The sequence below is a fragment of the Pygoscelis adeliae genome, unplaced genomic scaffold, assembly GCF_000699105.1.
Source record: "Pygoscelis adeliae isolate BGI_AS28 unplaced genomic scaffold, ASM69910v1 Scaffold88, whole genome shotgun sequence".
Lineage (NCBI taxonomy): Eukaryota > Metazoa > Chordata > Aves > Sphenisciformes > Spheniscidae > Pygoscelis > Pygoscelis adeliae.
In genome coordinates, this window is record NW_008825616.1 from 2,653,827 (window position 1) to 2,671,415 (window position 17,589).

Sequence of the window (17,589 nt, forward strand, 5' to 3'; positions counted from 1 at the left end):
CCCTTCCAACCCAAACCATTCTATGATTCTATCATTCTATGATTCTATGATTCTATGATTCAATATCCTCATATAGATGCAGTTATGGTGGTAGGGAGTTTTCAAGGTTATGTATTTAACAAGTTTCCTGAAAGGACTGAACAGTTATATGGTGTCAAGAATGAGATAAAAATGACATTAATGACAGATGTCTCCTCCTTTAGAGTTTACAACTGTTCGTAGTGATCAGACATGAGGAGGAAATCTCACATTGGAATAAACTGCAGCCAGAGTGGCATTTCTTAACATCTTTGCCAAACATCTGGCTAAGGTGGATTTCTCAGTGAAGTAGATACTTGATCCTGTCTGGCAAGTGGTATGACCTTGTACTCCTCCATAAAGAACTAAAATGCTGAAATGGGAAAGAAGAATATGGTTAAGAATGAATGAAAAAGAAGATAAAACCAGCCAAACCCTTTTAGCACAACTGATTTGATTTTCCTTTACATAAGCATAGGTTTTCCTTGAAGAAGGAGAAGGTGGTAACATGCATAGTGATATGTCTCCTTGGAAGAGCCATCCATTACGCTTTGAATGAAAATCAACTTTATGCTAACAAGATCTGAGGCCTTTATTTATTCCAACCACACAGACGCATGGATCAGACTTGAAGGCCCATGATGGTTTTATTTGTAGACGGTTTTGCCTAATGCTAGTTATCTTTGACAGCATTTACTTTGATTGAGTTTATTCCCCTTGACGTGATTACACATGATGCGTGCATCGGGCAAAAGGACACCACTAATACCATTGTCGTTAAATCTTGTTGCCTTTGCGTCATGCAAAATCCCTGTTCCAGCTCCGAGCCATGTAAATCTATTGGGTTTAATCAATCAGGACCACATTTAGCGCAGTCACAATGCAGTCACATTGGTGGCTTCACTGTTGTAATCAGTGAAAAATAATGCAAACAGACTGCCACCTGGGCAGCCCTGCGGCTCAAAGCCTGCAATGAGCTTCTGGCAACATTCTTCTCTGTTACACTCCAAAATCTGGAACAACTCTATTGGCCTCTACCCACTCACTTCAGATTAGCACCTGTGCAGTGGAGACCTTGGATCTGTGCGAGGGGTTTGCTCCACTTGAGACAGCAGATTAGAAAGTCCTTCTTGCTTTTCTATTCCATGCTTAGTGCATAAAAGCCTTCCTAAAGAAAACCACGACCAAATTTAGTTTTCTTTAGCATAACACTACAGACTTCCACGGTTCAACTGCTAAATTTCAAGGGATGTAGCCATCTGTGATGAGGGTCCCTACTGGAAGTAGTGACCGCTTTGCCATGTTCTCCACCTCCACTGTGACTCACAACCCTGGAACAGAGTTTGGCTCCAGGTCTCTAAGCTGAGCCAGTTGAATTGGTCTCTAAGATGCTTATTGGTGTCTTTAATTTCAAGGAACCATATTAGCAGGAAGAGTCAGAGTTAGGCGCGTACACAGGAGCTTAGAGCTCATGTGTGTGTGAGATTTCAAGCTCAGCAAGATAAATATACTTTCTTCACCTGTGAATTCTCTTAGGTCCAGGTTGACTGATGTGGTTAACTTAATTTTCACTCGGAGGAAGCTTCGAATAATTTGGCTATGCAGTGGGTAATTTATTTCTTCTCAAAGTGAAGCAAGTTGCCTTGCACTCTCTTTTTACTGTGAACTAAATGTATGTTTGCAGGGACTGCTCCAAAATAACCAGCGTGCATGAGTTTTCAGCTTTCTTCACTACACATCAAATCCCTAATAGGAAAAGGTGTTTGACCCTTAACAGTGTTTTCTTAGGTTCCAAGCTTACTTTTCAGGAATTATTGACATTCCTGAGACTTCTGCTGAGCTGCCAGCTAACACTATCAGTGCCTAAAGATCCCAACGGTAAACATCCTTAAATATTTCTGCTGGTGCCTGTTGCAGATATCTGGCCTTTTAAGGCTCAGACTGAAATGTGGTACCACTGGAGCAGCCTGATTCAGTCAGTTTTGTTTATTAGCTGGGCAATCACTATATGAATGGCAGAAATAAAAGATGTGCTGATCTTGCATTTTTTGCTCCCTGACCAGTTCCCTTGCATAGCTGTTAACTTACCTGTTAAGTTAAAGACTAATAATTATAGGGCTCTATACTGTTTCCATGTGAAAGATGACAAAAAGAGACTATTTATGAATGGAAACACTAAAACTCCAGTTCTTCCCATCTCCTACAAGCTTGGCTTTGCTGCCCAAGGAGCACAGAGAAGCAAAGGCGGCAGCTGTTTGGGGTGGAAAAGTCTTGAGTCTCTCCTCGCACAGAGGTACCTCCAGGCATGTCCTTTACCTCCAGAACAACAGAATGACCTGAACCACGTCCTGATGGTTCATTTGGTGTTATTGGATCCATGCTGCAACTGCATGAAACGAAACAGGTCTCGTTTGATCCACTCCACACACCTCCCTCCCTTCTCTATCCCCTCAAGGTCACAAGAAGTTCCTAACACTTTTACAGCCCTAAGCCCTATAATGAAAGACCAAAGGTCTGCAGTGAGCAACAGAAAGAGAGCAGAAGAGATCCCAGCACTGTAGGGCTCTGCTCTACCAGTGAATTTATTTGAGGTGAATGGTTAAATAGATTTATTTCCTCTTTTAGAATTCCTTTTCAAGAACCTAATTCTGTCCCGACCTTGTGTAGGAAAGCCTGGGCTCAGACTGATGGTGGTGAATAGCCAGCACAATGTTTGAATGATTAGCAGGTGTGATGACTAAGTGTTTCTTATGAAGCAGCTCTTCATAGGTACTATCTAAACAATCTGTACAAGTCTGGGGTGTTTTTCTTACCACTCCCCTTATTCCCGCTTTTCTGTTGTCTGGATTGTTCATCGTTTATAACACTTTATTGACTGTGTCATGTTATTGTATAGCACACAACTGTGCACACACACAGAACAGTATGTCACAACACCCCCTGTGGCTTGTCAGAAAAAATGGCAATGTGTGGCAAGAATTTCTGAAGCCTCTTTGACTGGAAGATCTGTGCCAATTGTAGACCATTGCCCATTTTCAAGACGGTGAACTGAGGCATACAGAAGAAATCATTCCCCAAATGACTGTGATCCTATGTCACTCAACCCACTGAAATTCTCAACACACTTCTCCCTGAGCTGCTGTCTGTTTTACTGAGCTCCCACATACACTGTTCTTTTTCCTCTTCTGAATTAAAATGAATTTCGTACTAGCCAGGTTTCATTACTTTGTTTACCTTTCCAAAATACTTGTGTATCTCAAACTCACAAAACATATCTGATTTTGTTTGCAGAGGATTTTTACCTCCCACGAAATAATGAAGAGAACATTCAGTTTGATTGCGTTCATTTATTTGCCTATTAGTCTGTTTGTAGCTATAATAAGAAAGCAAATGATTCCACTGTATATTTTATTTATGTGATTTGTCTGAATAGTAAACTGCAGAGCCTGATTCAAATGCTAAAAATTATGGAGTCATGGCATTCAAAGTCCTAATTGGAAGCATTATATGGAGGATTTGCAAGCTGCAGAGCTTGCGTGCCGACTCAGAAGCAGAATCTAAACTTCCTTCTCCTCCTCTCACTGCTTTCAAAGTTTGGGGTTGCTCAAATCCATGCAGAACGCCTTTATCCACCCTAACACCTTAACAACCCCAAAGCAGTTAGGATTCATCAGAAATAAACTATCTTTATGTTGTCCACTAGTGTCTCTGAGTGAGTGCCTAATTTTTCTGTCTCCAGTGGGGTGGTGCCACCTTGTAGTTCATTGATTTGTGAACCACCCTTGTTGTACATGACCTAAAGTGGGAGTAGTGGCAAAGCACCTCCAGCTTAAAAATCTGTGATTTGATAACCAGGTGCTTGCCCTGTATCATGTTACAGTCTTTAACACAGCATCACTTTCAGAAACAGCCTATCTCTCCTTGGAGGTTTTCAGACCGGCTAGTAAAGCATAATTAAATTTCTCCATTTGTTGTGATTAATGGCATGTAGCAGGTCTTGCAATTATTTTACTTCCGGTATTTTTGAAGCGGAAAGGCCAGGTTTCCCCTCCTGTGTTACAGGCTTGGAAGGCACACGGCTGTTACATTTGTAGCCTACATTGTGGGAATGCATTATGGAGGAGTTTTTAAGAGCAGGTCATGTCCTGCCAGAGATGAAAAAAATGAGCCTGGGTTGTTATTTTTGAAGCAGTGTTCTTTTTATGACTGTTCCTAAGGATGCGGACATCAAATCCATTTCATAATTGTTTCTGTGTGCTGCTGCGTGCAAGGCACTTTAAAAGGTACTTTATTAGTATAAATGAGGGAAAAATCCTGGCTCATAGTTCACTAAACCCCCTGTCTTGATGAGTCAGTATATTTCTACTTCTTTCCACCTCCAAGCAATTATTCTGATCTATGGAACAGCATTGATGAATCAGATGGCTTCTATTAGTTATATAGACATAAATTGCAAAGTTTTAATGGAAACAAATTACTTAGATCTGAATTTCTTATTAAATAGAGGAAAAGAATCAGAAAAATGTCATGATTGCTGGCTCGGAAGGTGAATCCAGACAAAGAGATAGGACAGACACCAGTCCTTAAAGGGAGAGTACTTAGTGTGTGAAACAGGTTTTCAAAAAGTCTGGTAAACAGTGCATGGCATGAGGTGCTCAGGACCAAACGTGATATTTTTATTTCACTCTCCAAACCTATCCCCCCCCGCCCCCTGAATTTAAGCCAAAGTTAATGGGAATGAAAATTAAAGTTAAACTACTGACCTAGATATCTGATGCCACAGTGAAAAGAAATACCTAATCTGAGTATTAAAAAGCTATCAATGAAATTAAAATGTTTCCTGGGAGGATTTGTCAGGATCTCAGCTTTGGATTAAAGTGTTAGAATTAGTACTATGCTTGGGAAGAGATCATGCTCACCTTAGCCACAGGTACTGATCGCTTGTAACAGAATTTGAGTATAGACACTTTTGGGCTCGTTTATGGTGGAAATTGCTTTTTTTCCACACACACTATTTTCAGGGCCAGCCTTTCTTTTGTGCTTCTCTTGGTGGGACACCTCTGAGTTTAGACACCTTCTATGCAGATGTCTCTGTCTGAGCTGGAGGGCTCCAAAAATGGATTGAATAAAAAAGCAAGCCTTTCATGGCACAATTCAGTCAGTCCATTTTAGACACTTATTTTAGGACCTGTATGTCCTGCACTCCTCCGAATATCCTGATTGGATATCCTCTACCTGAAAGGCAGCCTAGGAGACAATCCACATTTATTTTTAAGCAGATCAATCCCATGCTGTTGTTGCTTCTTTTTTTTTTTTTTTACTCTTTTATTTGTTATTAAATGTTATGTAAATCTATTTTTTTTATAAGTTGTGGGGTGGAAACAAATCTTTGGGTTTGCACAGCACTTCAGTACCAAAATAATAATCACAGCAAACCTCTGAGTCTGCAGTCCATAGTTTGGAGGCAGTTGTGCCTCTTTGGATTCAGACTGAGGGTAAAGTTTCATCCTGCTTTATTTCGGCAACACCTCAGTGAAAGCTTTAACTAAAGGTCACACAGGCTCCCGTGCTGAGCTCCATGTTGCTGAGGTTGTGCCGTTGCTGGTATCTTCTTATATCTTGGACTGCCATGTAGATAAATCTTTCCACACGTGGCACGTTCTGGTGGAGAGGCTGGCCTCTTGGCATTCAGGTGGAAGTGAAGAGAGGAACCTGCACTGGGCATCGTTCACCCCTAACATATTTCATTGAGCCCTTGCCTTTTGCACAGCGTAAACTGTGCTTTCATAGTAAGAAGAGCAGGATGCAAAAATGAACGGAGAAGGCTGTACCTGCTCCCCTACAATTTCTTTCTTCCCCAGAATAGCCACAAAAGTGTGTCAGAGAAGAAAATTGCTGCCTCATTTTCCAGACAGATATTGGTCTGAAAATACTTTCTCCCAGGTGCAACATATTGCTGACAAAGCAATAAATAAAAATAATTTAAAAAGAAAAATCCTGAAGCTCAAGGTCTTTTTGGCTGTGCGTTTGCATTTGCTCCTTGTACAATCAGAAGATAATTAGCCATTTTATTTGTCGGCAGGTCTACAGCTCGTCTTCTGGACAGTCTGCTGTGTCTGTCTCATAGCCCAGTGCTCCACCAGTGACATCTACTGGCTAACACCACCCTCGGCATCCCACATGGTGGTGGGACCGAGTGGTGGGACAGGACATGATCCAAGACCAGATTGGCATGGAAAGGCAGACACAGTCTCCCTGGAGAACTATCACTGCTGAGAAGGTGAGCCACGTGAAGGGTTGGCTCAGTTATGAAACCCTCAAAATTCTTTTGACCAGCACCGTCCCTGGATCATGGCCAAGTTATGAGTCTTTTCATTACTGATTAATATTCAAAAGGGCATGATGCACATGCCTGTGGGCTCAACTGGTTTGATGAATGTCCAATATGTTTGATTTAGTGCTGTAGTGCCTCTTGAGTAAGTGAAGTTTTGGGATCAGCCCCATCTTCAGCTCCATTGTCTTGCTCTTATCTATTCTCTGAGTAAAAATTATTGTGGACTTTGGTATTATTATGACTCTTGCAAAAGGGAAAACTTTTGGCCACTGGTTTCAGCCAGTGATAACCATGTGACCATAGAATGAGAAAACGTCCAGCAATTCAATTAGCTGTAATGCAGTTTCCAGAAAGATTCCAAGTGCCTAACCTCCAGGGAGTGAATTTTAAGCCATAGCTATGGGATCAGTAAACACCTACAGAAAACACAAAGAATTGCCTTGAAAAGGGGAATTTCTTAATGTTTGCGTACAACGATGTTTTATATGAGGTCTCTGGTACATACATCTGTGACTTAAAGTTGTCATTCTTAAACTTCAGTATGTCATCAATTATCATTAGTATTTGGTTGAATCCTTGCTCCAAAACAATTACAAAATAAATGACAAGCATCAAGCTGAATTCTAAAGTTCAGCCATGTTTGTGCCCTTTAGTATTCGCTGTTTGCAAACATTACTCAACATCCAGTCCCGGTTAGAGATGAACTGCTGGTTGTTTATTTGAAGCCATTGAACCATGTAAGGCAGGCAAGACTTTGTAGCCTAGCAGCAAGCCAAAAATAAACCATACTGTGTGAAACACTCACAAGAAATGGTATTTCTACCTTTTATTTTTTAACATCCTGTGTCTTGGCCAAGTAGAAGTAGTGTTTAAGCAACTGGTAGAAGACACCTTTTTACAAAAGACCTTTTTGCAAAACTGTTCCACTGCCCAAATCCCAAAGTTTGGTTTCTGTTTGTATAGAAGAGACACTTTTGTTCTGGTTTGTTTTAAATAAGAATTATTAGCTTTCTAAATGAGGTTACAATCTTTCCACCTGCACTGAAAAGACACATTTCTGCATCCTTTTACCTATGAAAAACCAAAGGAACAGACTTCAGCTGTTCCCACTGTGCGAGACCTTCTTGCTCTTATTATTTCACCTTAGTGATTTCATTGACGCAGTCACGGTGAAAAGCTAATAGATAAAGTCTATTTCTGCTAAACAGCAGACATCACTGTGGTCATTACAATGACCACATACCTCCCCGCCCCCCCGCCTCCCGCGTCTCACTTCTGGACATGCAATGCATTTCCTTAGTTTCATGCTATAAAAACATTTGCCTTGTGGGCTGTGACACAACATTCACATTATATAAGACACTTTAAATTGGAAAAATATCCAAATGCTTTTAAAAATTAGAATTATTTCCTAGGGCCACAGGAGCACTCTACAGAGCCCAGGGAAGACATGAATGAAATGTTATGTCAGGTGGATACAACACCGTGCTTTAGAGATGGCTGATCTTAAACAGGATGGACATGAGTTACACTTTATCATTTGGGCTGGCACCAGGGAAATCTCCCTGCAGTCAATGCATCCAGCAGTGTAGATACAGCTTAAGGCTTTCTAGACTGTATTCTAAAGCGCTTTCAGTGACAACTGTAGGAGTTCACCAGATGGTCATTTCTAACATTTGCTTCCATAGTCTGATGTGCTACAGACCCGCTTTAAATCCAAATGTGTTCACGGGCTAAATTATCCTGCTACGACTTAGACGTTTCTCAGTCAGTGGACTTACAAGATACTATGACTTGTTGATATCCTATAATTCCATAGTTGTCAGGCAACTCACATCTATATTTTGGGTTAGTTTGGAGAATCTGAGAATTGCTCATTTGTTTTCCCAAGCAGAGAATGGAATAGAAAAATCAGTTCTATCAAGTGACAATAATTTCACTGGACTTTAGCTGACTACAACAGTTAGTCACAGTGCAGACCCTTGCAATAATCAGTGGAGAGGAAGAGGAGAATTTGGGCCAGGATTTGTCTGAGATACTCTGATGTCAACTTGAGGAGGAATTACCCTCTGAAGGAGCTTGTTATTTTCCATTGACTGAAGGTAAATAGTGCAGATTTGGATGTCTCTAACACAAATATCTATATTTTGCCTACATACCATGATTCCTTTATTTTCACATTGTGAGGTTCTTGGGGAAGAGGTTAATCTGCTCTGAACAACATGTGCAGCCAGCTCCTCTAAATAATGACAAATTTCCTATTCTGCTCTTATATACACGTATTTATATTGCAAATATCTTTGTAGCATGCTTCTTTGCTTACCTCATTTGGCTTTGTTGGATTTGAATCAGGTTTAAGCAACCCATTGTTTCCTGTTATGGTGGATCCTGCAAAATGTGGGATTCACAGGAATGTAGAACACAAGGTAAAACTGAGCACTTGCAAATCCCAGTGTAATTAAAACAAAGAAGCTGGACACTGTCTAATGTGCCATATTAGAAAGATGTTTCAAGGCTTAGATGTACTGTTCAACTGGAAGAGGCAGCCAATATTGCCCTTTGTACTTGGTTAAATTCTGAACACCTTGGTTAATAGTTATTCTACAGAACATAAAACAAAACAACTCAAAAACTTTCCTTGGATTAATGGAAAATTTAGTTGAATCAGAAGCTATTAGAAAGGACGATAAATCTGACCTACTTTAATTTGAAACCTTTGAAAATCTCTGGCAAATCTTCAAAATCTTTGAAATATCATGCAAAGGTCGGTGTTTGGTTGTACACAACTAAGACAGGTTCCTTCTCCAGCTTGTAGTCCTCACTTCTCATTTATTTTCTCTAAAATAAGGACTTTAGGACTGAATGCAAAGCTTTCCCCAGTCAAAGCTCAAGGACACTGAGGGTAGATTTTGGCAATATTTTACCCATGGTCCAGTTGATCTAGCTTCCCTTTACATTGGGCCATAAACATCCTTAGGCTTTTCCTTAAAACGTTCTTCCATTCTCCTCAAAACATTGAAAATTTACTACAGAATCACGCTGACATCTGAAAGATGAATTACATTCCTGATGTGAGCAGGGTAACTATCACATTACCTAATGTATTAGAGTAAGAGAAAAAGGTTCATGACTCTCTAGGGTGGAAATAATATTTATGAGAAAAAATAAAAGATGAAACTTAGAAATACAGGCTCTGCTAAACAGCTCTATAAATAAGGAAGAACACATCAGGAGAACTAAACAGGTGTGGAAACCACCATAAATTATACCTCGGAGAAGTTAGTGACTTGTAATGATAGAACATTAAGATCATCATTCAAATGGACTGTCTCTGAAAGGTGCTTCTTGTTGTCTCCTTTATTGCATGCTAGCCTCCTGCTTGATGAATGGTTAAGGAAAAAAAAAGTCACAATTCCTTTAAAGGAGGAATTGCTGCCTATGAGATGTAACTTTTAGAACAACATTATTAGATGATTACGGCATATTCATAACTTGTTCACAGTCTTTCACTTCACAAAACCAGAAGAGAGGGGTTCAGGCAACTCAAGTGGTGATTCATATCTCATGATTTTAGATGTCTAAATGTTAAGTGTGTAACTCTAGGCTGGCGAAGCTTAGGAAAGTTCTCTTTACAGAAAACAGAGAGAAAATGGAGAGAAAAAGTTGCCTCCAGAAATTGATTCATTTGGTGACTGTTTTATGACTGTGTTAGATGGAGATGAATTGCCCTCTGGAGGTGTTGATTTCTCTCCACTATTGCTAAAGGAAATCCATACTGACCAGTTCATATTTAGGCATTTAAAAATTAGGTTTTGAAGTCAGGTTGCATGAATTATATTGAAGTGATGATGTTATGTTCCAAATTTATTAGTGGAAAAGGAGGCCAGAGAATTGGTAGGCTATGGAAAAGCTGCAAGCACCAAATTTATTAAAGAAAGCAATGTTTATATCACCACTATTAAAATAAAATTCTATTTTAACTCATTGAATAGGCACATGGAAATAGGAAGATAATTTCTTAAACTAAGGATCCTCAAGGCTTTCTTTTCATAATTACTCATTTCTGGGCTTACAACTCAAGTGATCCCTAATTTGAGAACTAAGTCCCTTTTTTATTGCATCCCCTTTGCTTATTGCATTCTTCATCCTCCATCAGTGATCAGCCTACTGTCATTGGGATCTCCAGGGTTGTTCTTGTCAGCTGCTTCCGTCTATTGTTAATATATATGTTAGTGGCACTTTACTGATTCTTAAAGCCACCTAGGCTGATGTAAGCCTGACAAAATGGCTGTCCCATGCAATCTGCTCAATCTCAGCCACTTTCAGCTGTGATTTAAACCGCATAGATAAGGCATTTCTGTCCCAGCAAAGTGGTCTAAGTTTCATTTTTCTCCCATGTTTTCCGAGTGAAACTAGTTCTGCTACAAGGAACTCTGATAATACAGAAAAAAACCATCAGCTTTAATACACTTATACATGCCCAGTAAGTTTGAAACCTGTTGAGAATTGTGTATGCATTTTTCTTGGCATAACCTCCCATCCAAAAAAACTTGAGAGGAAAGATTAAGCAGTGATCATACAGGTGTTACATGAGGAGAAGGAAGGCATTTGGAGTGATGGCCAGATACAATCTGACCAGGAAGAACCACAGTGTCTGAAGACCTGGGCACCATCCTCAGGCTTCACCATAGGAATTCAAATCTGCAGACGATGTGTTCTCACAAGCCAGAAGAGTTGGTTGACTCCAGCCTTGTTCCTGTAGTGAGTGTGGAAGGGAGGATGGTGCGGAGAGAGGTGGCTGTGCATATATCACCTCTATAGTTCTCGCCGTTTTCTCTCAGAGAGGAGAAAAGGTCAAAAGCCAACGTGTCCTTCCCAGCCTCAGGCCCCATCACACACACTAAAATCTAGTGGAGGAGGAGGATTGATACCTTCTTCCATTTTATTTGCCAGTGAAGTCAAGTTAGAGCTGGTACCACCTCGCTTACAGCCTGAGATTTAACATCACGATGTTGCAACAAATCTGGCTGATAAATAAGCTTTCTTTGGAAAAGAAAGGAAAATGAATCAGCTTTCTGGTCCTCTTTCCATTCTGTGGGCAGAAAAAGGGTGTGATATGCTTCAATGACTCCCTGGGGTTAATTTAATTGAACACGCTTTTTCAGTGGTGGACAGTGCTGTCTATCCCCTCCCAAACTCAAGAAGAATCTGCTATGGTCCTGCTCTGGGGGTTAACATGACCAATGTGATGAGGTGGGGTCTTTCTGGCAGAGGCTAATGGCCGAGAACAAACAGACGCATCTTTGAGGGTAGAAATTCGATGGGGATGAGGGTGACTTCTGATGGGTGCTGTGATATGTCACCCCCAAGACTCAAACTCACATCAGCGCCCGTCACAACCAGCATAGCACACTACGTCTCAAGAAGGTACAGTGTTTTGTCTTTATCAGGTTTCTAAGCCACTCAATATATTTAAATTCCCAGTGGAAAGCTGTATCTGCCTTCTTGCACATTTCTGCATTCAGGAAAGTTTTCTCTCAGCTTAATTTGCTTTACCAAAGTGACACACGCACACACACACACATACACATGGGTAATTCATATGGAAGTGTATCAGAATTTCTTCTTCCAGGGGCATTTGCATTGAAATGACACTTCTGCTTTGAAAGCCAGTGTATGATGAACAAATTCTTCTACAGGATGTTCCCCATATGCATCTCTCCAAGTTGCATTTGTTTACAACAGAAATAACCTGGATTCTTTCATGCTTCTGTTGGTGCAACAGAACCACAAAAAAGCAGCCTGGATTACTTGGCTGTCATGATTAATGCATTTCAAAACATAAAATCAAAGTGAGTTGTTTAAAAATAAGTGGAACTCAACTATTACATATTTTCATTTTATCCATATTTTTAAGATGAACGATTCAACAGAAGCTAAGCAAATTAATGAGGACAGCGGTTCTTATTCTGTATTTTCCACATATGAAAAAGTAAAACTACAGTAACCCAGGCTGCAGTGTAGTAGAAAAGTAAATTGTAAAATGCATCTAAACCTTGCCTGGATCAAAGCAAGATAATTCCCATATGATGATCCATATATGATTCCTAAAAAACTTTTATCTAACCTGTCTTTAAAACACTGTATTGACAGATACCCACATCTCCCCTAGACTGTGTCTCAATATTCTCATCATAGGAAAATTCCTAAATTCTGAATCTTCTATGCCGTGATTTAAGCCCATCTCTTCTTGTCCTATCCATTTCCTTTCACTGAATTTTCCTGAGTCTTTTGGACTCCACTGAGTGACTCTTCCATTTTCCTGGATTGTGGAGTCCAATAGTTGACATCACACTCTTGCCAAGTTCTTAGCATTGGTGAATAGTTTGGCAAGAAAATTCAGGCTATTTTTCCACCATCCAGGTCTGATCCTGAGTACCATTTGGCAGGCCCCCGTCTCTGGAGTACCAACACAAGCTTCTCCTTTATGAGCATCTCTGGGTTATGGTGATGCCATTGAAGGCATCTCACTATTCAGCATATAATTATGTTTACATGCATATAGTCACACTAACATGGTATCTTTGGATTGCAGATTACACACAGAATCACAGAATGGTTTGGGGTGGAAGAGACCTTTAAAGATCATCTAGTTCCAACCTCCCTGCCATGGGCAGGAACATCTTCTGCTAGATTAGGTTGCTCAGAGCCCCGTCCAACCTGACCTTGAACACTTCCAGGGATGTGACATCCACAGCTTCTCTGGGCAACCTGTTCCAGTGTCTCAACACCCTCATAGTACACATGCACATAACCTGACCAACAATGTCTCCTATCTTCAGACCAAACATCTCCTTATGGTAATTACCATTTTAGCAAGCATAAGCCATCACTGACTCTTGTTCATCCATTTTAACCCCTTTTCCTGAAAAGTTGTTGTCTCACTTGTTAATTCCCATCCCATCCACGTAAAGTCAGTTATTACTGATAAAGGGGACTATATTACACTTGTTCCTATTGCATTTTTCCTTTCTGTCAGATGATTTTTTTCTGTGTTGTGATATTTATGAATGCGAATCCTGTCCTCCAGTGTTCTTGCAGTCCCTCCCTACTTTGTATTTGCCAATTTAATGAACATACTCTCTTTTTGATCATTCAGGTCATCGAAAAAGCACCAAATGCAGAACAGAACCTTATAGAATCTATGTGATGTATATTTGCATTTTGACATTATGCTCCTGATAGCTACTCCTCAGGAATGGTTGTCGTGGTTTAACCTCAGTTGGCAACTGAGCACCACGCAGCCGCTCGCTCACTCCCCCCGCAGTGGGATGGGGGAGAGAATTGGAGGACAATGGTATAGAATGACATTATTCCCAGTCTGTAATAATTTCATCAAGACCAGCTTTTCCTTAATTTCTCATGAAACTGTCATGAGAAATAGTGTTAGAAGCCCTACCGATGCCATAGTATACCTCATCAATTTTTTTCTTTCCTGTTCAAAAAGTGCACAAGAAAAATTAGACTTTGCTAACATGATTTCCGCTTGACAAATCCACACTTGTCTGTTAGTCACCTTTTTGCAATTATGATGAGAGAGGTTTAATTGTCATGTTTTATTCCGAAGGGATCCAAGCCCCTAAGGAGCACACATTGTATTTTCAAAAGCTACTTAGTCACTTAAGAATTGAAATCCTTTTGACTTTCAGTAAGACATGTGCTCTGTGATCAAAGTGCCATGTGGATGAATTCTGAACACACGTCAGGAGTGGGAAGATGTGGGAAGTGTATGGGAGCAGGGTCAATTTTAAGCCTTGATATCCAGCAAACATTTCACTCTTGGAATAGTTACTGTGTGGAGTCATAGAGGTCCTGTTGCATTATTTGGTTTCCTGGGCATTAATAATTTTAGATTCCCAGCTCTTTTGGAAAACAAGACTAAAGCTATGTTGGCAGTGCAATTCAAAGGTGGTCTTGCAGCGCATGTATGTATTTCCAGGGCAGCATTAAAATAGCTGGCAGGGGAATCAGCACAGGGACTGAGATCTGTATTATTCAGGACTTTTGGAAGGGTTTTGCAAGTTTTAATGCAAACTATTGACCTTGAGTCGTGAGAGAGACTAGTGTTGGAGAAAACTGCTTTAATATTACACTAGATATGTTTACAGGAGCTGTTATCAAGCCTTTGTACTTCAGTGTAGAAATAACCTAAATCGTCACTCTTCACTTGTGTCCTTCTTACTTTACAGAGAAAGACGAAGTGTTTTCCCTCCATGCTTTCTCAGATACATGATAGAAATCTGCAGTTAGATCGCAATTTCCTTGTCACGCCCCAAAGGTGGCATGGCAGGCTAGCCTGAAGGATATTTAAGCCCAGACCAACTATAACAAAATAACTGACCTCCAATCTTCTCTGCCTTTACTCCAGCTGAATTTTCAGCTTTCATAGCCCTGTGCATCTTCTCTAAGCCCTGTTTCATATTGGCTTCTCGGCTCAGGAGTGTCTTGACTCTGTTCTGCTTAATTTCAGCACTTGGAGTCATCACTCCAGTCCTGTCTAGGTTTTTCTCCTCTAACTATTGGTCAATACAACACCGATTGACAACCTAGGTTGTTAAGTCAGCCAAAGGAGGAATGGGTAGAGGACTAAAGCATGTAGGGAGATAACCTTACGTGGCACATGAAATCTGGCCACTCCTTCACTACCTTGGACAAAAGGATCAGAAGCTTCAGTATAAGTGTACAAAAGAGTTCTGGTTCTACTTTCATCCTTTTTGTCAGGGTTGTAGGCTATCTAGCCTGAAGATTTTATCTGGTTCTTACTTACAGACATTACTGTTATTTGGTATTTTTGCTTATTAGTCTTACTCACCACTGAATATTCTGTATTAAGGAAAGACAGTGTCAGGAGACTTTCACTGTAATCAGACAAAATTATTCCTTGCAGATAAATACAGCTAGAGGAAGGATACCCAGCCTTGGATAAAATGGCTATAGGTCTCCAGCAGATTTAAAGTAGAGTTGGGCAGACCTTCTCTTTCAAGAAAATATTGTATACTTGTTTGGTTTTTAGCTTTTTGGGTTTTGGTTGGGTTTTTTTTGTTTGTTTGTTTTGGGTTTTTTTTTTTTTTGGGGGGGGGGTTGTATGTTTATTGCCTTCTGATTTTGTTTGTTTATTTTTCTGTTACAGCTCTGGAGCCTGAAAAGGTATGTTTGAATTAGGAACAAGGCAGCTAACCTCAAGCAATCCTGTGCAAAATCCCTAAACACACTCTGGAATTGTGATGGACCAAGTACTCAATGAGAGTAAAAGGGCCAGGTGAATTTCCCATCCAGGCCTGTGTGACCAAGGTGAAGTTGAGCAACATGCTACAGGATGGAAGATCTATTGGGTTGTCAGTGTTGTCACATGCCAACTTTTACCTATCCACAAGTTTAATGACTAGCTGAAGACAGCCTTCTCTGCTTCATGTGAAATAATATAACGAAATGGGCACTTATGGAGGGCAGTTCACACCATCCTGTATAGAGTCTGATGTATTTGTCTCTACTGATTATTGAGGGAATCTCATTCCACATCTAGTCTTCTGCTGCTGAAACAATTGTATTTATCAGTTAATCAAACTCTATCTCAACTAGACTGGTTAACCTCTCCAACCTGCTAAAAGGTTGGTCTGGAATCTCTTCTGTGGCTAAAAATACCTAAAAAAGTGTAGCCTAAATTTATTTGAGACCAGTTTAAATCCATTTGTTCTTGTACCAGAAATGTCATTCTTGTCTTTCCCCAATAATTAGGAAAAATTACTAACACAGTCAATCATTCTCAAGCTGAGAAATGGAAAAACATAAAAGCACAAAGAAATAACTGAATGGAATGTGTGTGTGCTAGGAAAGTCAATTTTTTGCCTTGAGATTTTCTTTTATTATGCTGAAGTCAATAATAAGATCATGAAAAGCAGAGCTAATCTTCCCTACTCCTTTGAAATTGTATCTTTAGGTTAGGTTTTCCTTTCTCTAGGGGAAACTTTTCAGAGTCTATGACTTTGTTTTATTCTGTTAGCTTGTACTTGAATGTTTGTCATTCCACACATGGAATAGTTTCTTCTACGAATTACACAGATTCATAGTGGTTACCTTAACAGCACTTAACAGAAATCTGTTAGAAAGATATAAAGAAGCAAGTGCCTTGTTCTTTCCATATTCTAATGCTTCCACATTAATGCAGTGACAAAGAAAGTTAATTAAAGGTGAGGAATGATGGTCTATCTTACATCTTGCTGCAGTGAACAATTTATGGGACTAGATTTTCAGCTAGCTCTCCTGAATAAGGAGATATGATAATGTGGGTCAGCAGAACTCTAGGGACAGAATCTGCCTTTCAACGTGTTACAGAATGTACAGTAATTAATGTCCATGAGAAAAGAATAAAATATATGTGCAAAGAATAATAACATTTGATATCAATATCAAGGAGTTATAGAAAAACTCCTTCTCTGTTCTTTTCCATTTTCAGAGTAATGTGATAAGATCATATTGAAACATCCTAATTCCTTATATATATTTGGGTGTAGGGGAGAAAGAGCCAGTGTAGAAATTAAAAACTTTAAGACCTGATTTTCACAGAAGTCACATTTATTCTGAAGTGAGATATGTTCCATGCTTGGCATATTTCATAATTTACAGACAGACACCTAGTCTAAGCTGACCACTGGAAAAAAAAAATTTGCAATGCATATGAGACAGGGAAAAAGGTATCCAGTCATTTTAGATTATTTAATTTACCCTTAAATATAGCCTGTTAAACTTTGTCTTTCCTTTGGAGCTTGTTATTTTCAAAGTTTCCATCAGACACTAATTAGGGATTGTCAATCATTTAGACTCCTGGAAGAATCCAAACAAGACAAAAGAAATAGTTGGAGTCTTTAAAAAATAAACGTACATGGCTTGAACTCTCGAAGCACGTCTTGTACTGCGGTGCAACAGGACTTGACTTTGCCCATCAGCATTCCTTCCAAAAGATTTGCCTACTGACATTTATGTGATGAGGTGGCATTTGCTTTTGGGAGATGTGTTTGGTGTCATGTACTCTTTGCAGTGACTCTTTTCCGATGGCATGTAAAGGTCATTTCAGTAGAGCAGGGTGTATTTGTAAACTTCCTGAGAAAGAGATTCTGGGCATGAACCATCCACTGAATTGTAAGTATGCTTCTTGTCTGGAAACTGCTGCTTCCCCCTCC